Below are 5,000 nucleotides of genomic sequence, written 5' to 3' on the forward strand. Positions count from 1 at the left end.
GATTGTACGCGATCCAAATTATGGATGTAGGCAATACTTTTTTTATATTTTGAAAAAGTTCAAATTTATTAAAAATATAAAATATGAAATCTGCAGTTTGGAAAAAAAATTGGAAGTTTGAAACCTGAAGTTCAACAAAAAAAACGGCGCAAAAATCAGCAAAGCGGGGGCAACTAAGCGGATGCGGCCAGCCGTCAGTGAAAAATGGCCCCAAAACTGAGCGCATGCGGCCAAGCGTCGGTGCAAAATGGCCCGAAAACAGTCCCGTCGGTGCCCCCGTCGGGCTAAAATGACCCGAAAACAGTTCAGCTGGGGAAAATTAAGCGGATCCGGCCAAGAGTCGGTGGAAATTGGCCCGAAAACAGCCCAGCGGCAAGCGGAAGCGGCTAACGTTGGGGAAAAGTGACCCGAAAACAGTTAAGCGGGGGAAAACTAAGCGGATGCGGCCACGCGTTGGGGAAAACAAAGCGGATCCGGCCCAGAGTCGGTGGAAATTGGCCCGAAAACAGTCCAGCGGCAAGCGGAAGCGGCTAACGTTGGGAAAAAGTGACCCGAAAACAGTTCAGCGGGGGAAAACTAAGCGGATGCGGCCACGCGTTGGGGAAAACTAAGCGGATCCAGCCAAGTGTTGGGGAAAAATGGCCCGAAAACAGCCCAGCGGCAAGCGGAAGCAGCTAACGTTGGGGAAAAGTGACCCGAAAACAGTTAAGCGGGGGAAAACTAAGCGGATGCGGCCACGCGTTGGGGAAAACTAAGCGGATACGGCCAAGAGTCGGTGGAAATAGGCCCGAAAACAGTCCAGCGGCAAGCGGAAGCGGCTAACGTTGGGCAAAAGTGACCCGAAAACAGTTCAGCGGGGCAAATTTTTGAAATTTTTTTTGAAATTTTGAAATTTTTTTGAATTTTTGAAATTTTTGAAGTTTTTTTGGGTTTTTGGACTTTTTTTGAATTTTTGAATTTTTTGAATTTTTTTGAATTTTTTTGAATTTTTTGAAATTTTTTTGAATTTTTGAATTTTTTTTTTTTTTTTGAATTTATTTGATTTTATAAATTTTTTGTGATTTTTTGAGATTTTTTTGAATATTTTACATGGGTGATTTCGACTTGGGGGATTTTCAGGGGGTGGTAACCCTGGGCGTGGCTAGAGCCTCAAAATGCATATTCCCCTATAGGGGGGCAAGGTTTTCAAAAATGGGTGCCCCCTCATGTACACGCGCGTGGGTGTACATGGCCCCGTCGGTGCCAGCGTGGGTGGAAAATGGCCCGAAAACAGCCCAGCGGCAAGCGGAAGCGGCTAACGTTGGGCAAAACTGACCCGAAAGCAGTATAGCTTGGAAAATTAAGCGGATGCAGCCAATTGTTGGCGAAAACTAAGCGGATACGGCCAAGTGACGGTGAAAAATGGCCCGAAAACAGTCCAGCGGCAAGCGGAAACGGCTAACGTTGGGCAAAAGTGACCCGAAAACAGTTCAGCTGGGGGAAATTAAGCGGAAGCAGCCAAGCGTTGGGCAAAACCAAGCGGATACGGCCAAGAGTCGGTGGAAAATGGCCCGAAAACAGTCCAGCGGCAAGCGGAAACGGCTAACGTTGGGACAAAGTGACCCGAAAACAGTTCAGCTGGGGAAAATTAAGCGGATGCAGCCAAGCGTTGGGGAAAACTAAGCGGATCCGACCCAGAGTCGGTGGAAATTGGCCCGAAAACAGCCCAGCGGCAAGCGGAAGCGGCTAACGTTGGGGAAAAGTGACCCGAAAACAGTTCAGCGGGGGAAAACTAAGCGGATGCGGCCACGCGTTGGGGAAAACTAAGCGGATACGGCCAAGTGTTGGGGAAAAATGGCCCGAAAACAGCCCAGCGGCAAGCGGAAGCGGCTAACGTTGGGGAAAAGTGACCCGAAAATAGTTAAGCGGGGGAAAACTAAGCGGATGCGGCCACGCGTTGGGGAAAACTAAGCGGATGCGGCCAAGTGTCGGTGGAAATTGGCCCGAAAACAGCCCAGCGGCAAGCGGAAGCGGCTAACGTTGGGCAAAAGTGACCCGAAAACAGTTCAGCGGGGGAAAACTAAGCGGATGCGGCCACGCGTTGGGGAAAACTAAGCGGATACGGCCAAGAGTCGGTGGAAATTGGCCCGAAAACAGTCCAGCGGCAAGCGGAAGCGGCTAACGTTGGGCAAAACTGACCCGAAAAAAGTTCAGCGGGGCAAATTTTTGAAATTTTTTTTGAAATTTTTTTGAATTTTTGAAATTTTTGAAGTTTTTTTGGGTTTTTGGACTTTTTTTGAATTTTTGAAATTTTTGAATTTTTTTGAATTTTTTTGAATTTTTTGAATTTTTTTTGAATTTTTGAATTTTTTTTTTTTTTTTGAATTTATTTGGTTTTATAAATTTTTTGTGATTTTTTGAGATTTTTTTGAATATTTTACATGGGTGATTTTGACTTAGGGGATTTTCAGGGGGTGGTAACCCTGGGCGTGGCTAGAGCCTCAAAATGCATATTCCCCTATAGGGGGGCAAGGTTTTCAAAAATGGGTGCCCCCTCATGTACACGCGCGTGGGTGTACATGGCCCCGTCGGTGCCAGCGTGGGTGGAAAATGGCCCGAAAACAGCCCAGCGGCAAGCGGAAGCGGCTAACGTTGGGCAAAACTGACCCGAAAGCAGTATAGCTTGGAAAATTAAGCGGATGCAGCCAATTGTTGGCGAAAACTAAGCGGATACGGCCAAGTGTCGGTGAAAAATGGCCCGAAAACAGTCCAGCGGCAAGCGGAAACGGCTAACGTTGGGCAAAAGTGACCCGAAAACAGTTCAGCTGGGGGAAATTAAGCGGAAGCAGCCAAGCGTTGGGGAAAACCAAGCGGATACGGCCAAGAGTCGGTGGAAAATGGCCCGAAAACAGTCCAGCGGCAAGCGGAAACGGCTAACGTTGGGACAAAGTGACCCGAAAACAGTTCAGCTGGGGAAAATTAAGCGGATGCAGCCAAGCGTTGGGGAAAACTAAGCGGATCCGGCCCAGAGTCGGTGGAAATTGGCCCGAAAACAGTCCAGTGCCAAGCGGAAGCGGCTAACGTTGGGCAAAAGTGACCCGAAAACAGTTCAGCGGGGCAAAACTAAGCGGATGCGGCCACGCGTTGGGGAAAACTAAGCGGATACGGCCAAGTGTTGGGGAAAAATGGCCCGAAAACAGCCCAGCGGCAAGCGGAAGCGGCTAACGTTGGGGAAAAGTGACCCGAAAACAGTTAAGCGGGGGAAAACTAAGCGGATGCGGCCACGCGTTGGGGAAAACTAAGCGGATCCGGCCAAGTGTCGGTGGAAATTGGCCCGAAAACAGCCCAGCGGCAAGCGAAAGCGGCTAACGTTGGGCAAAAGTGACCCGAAAACAGTTCAGCGGGGGAAAACTAAGCGGATGCGGCCACGCGTTGGGGAAAACTAAGCGGATACGGCCAAGAGTCGGTGGAAATTGGCCCGAAAACAGTCCAGCGGCAAGCGGAAGCGGCTAACGTTGGGCAAAACTGACCCGAAAACAGTTCAGCGGGGGAAAACTAAGCGGATGCGGCCACGCGTTGGGGAAAACTAAGCGGATACGGCCAAGAGTCGGTGGAAATTGGCCCGAAAACAGTCCAGCGGCAAGCGGAAGCCGCTAACGTTGGGCAAAAGTGACCCGAAAACAGTTCAGCGGGGGAAAACTAAGCGGATGCGGCCACGCGTTGGGGAAAACTAAGCGGATACGGCCAAGAGTCGGTGGAAATTGGCCCGAAAACAGTCCAGCGGCAAGCGGAAGCGGCTAACGTTGGGCAAAACTGACCCGAAAACAGTTCAGCGGGGGAAAACTAAGCGGATGCGGCCACGCGTTGGGGAAAACTAAGCGGATACGGCCAAGTGTTGGGGAAAAATGGCCCGAAAACATCCCAGCGGCAAGCGGAAGCGGCTAACGTTGGGCAAAAGTGACCCGAAAACAGTTCAGCGGGGGAAAACTAAGCGGATGCGGCCACGAGTTGGGGAAAACTAAGCGGATACGGCCAAGGGTCGGTGAAAAAGGGCCCGAAAACAGTCCAGCGGCAAGCGGAAGCCGCTAACGTTGGGCAAAAGTGACCCGAAAACAGTCCAGCGGGGGAAAACTAAGCGGATGCGGCCAAGCGTTGGGGAAAACTAAGCGGATACGGCCAAGCGTCGGTGAAAAAGGCCCGAAAACAGTCCAGCGGCAAGCCGAAGCGGCTAACGTTGGGCAAAAATGGCCAAAAGCGGTGGAGCAGGGCGGTCTGAATCTATGCATCCACATAAAATGGGGGGTAAACCTGGGGGATTTCCAGGGGGTGGTAACCCTGGGCGTGGCTGGAGACCCAAAATGCATATTCCCCTATAGGGGGGAAGGATTTTTGGAAGGGGCAGCCCCTCATGTACATGCCAAGCGGGGTGTACATGGCCCCTGTGGGTGCCTCCGTCGGTGTAAAATGGCCCGAAAAACAAGATTATGTTACCCGAAAACACGATTATGTTACCGAAAAAGCACGGTTGAGCGGGGGCAGTAAGCACGGTTGAGCGGGGGCAAAGAACACGGTTGAGCGGGGGCAAAAAACACGGTGCAGCGGGGACAAAAGACACGATTCGGGGGCAAGGAACACGAATATGTTACCGAAAAACACGGACCACGCGGGTTGAAATCCCCAGCCGTAGAACCGGCGAAACACGGTGGGGCAGGGCGTCTAAGCGTGGAGGCGCCCGTAAGACCGATGCGGGTTGAAATCCCCAGCCGTAAAGCCGGCGAAAAGCGGTCGGGCAGGGTGACTCCGCGTGGAGTTTCGCCCGTAAGGCCGATGCGGGTAGCCGCGCGGGTTGAAATCCCCAGCCGTAAAGCCGGTGAAACACGGTTCATTGGGGCGCCTAAGCGTGGAGGCGCCCCGCAGAGACCGAGCGGGTTGAAATCCCCAGCCGTAAAGCCGGCGAAACACGGTTCATTGGGGCGCCTAAGCGTGGAGGCGCCCCGCAGAGACCGAGCGGGTTGAAATCC

This window comes from Carex rostrata, chromosome 3 (genome assembly GCF_964058835.1).
Source record: "Carex rostrata chromosome 3, lpCarRost1.2, whole genome shotgun sequence".
NCBI classification, from domain to species: domain Eukaryota; kingdom Viridiplantae; phylum Streptophyta; class Magnoliopsida; order Poales; family Cyperaceae; genus Carex; species Carex rostrata.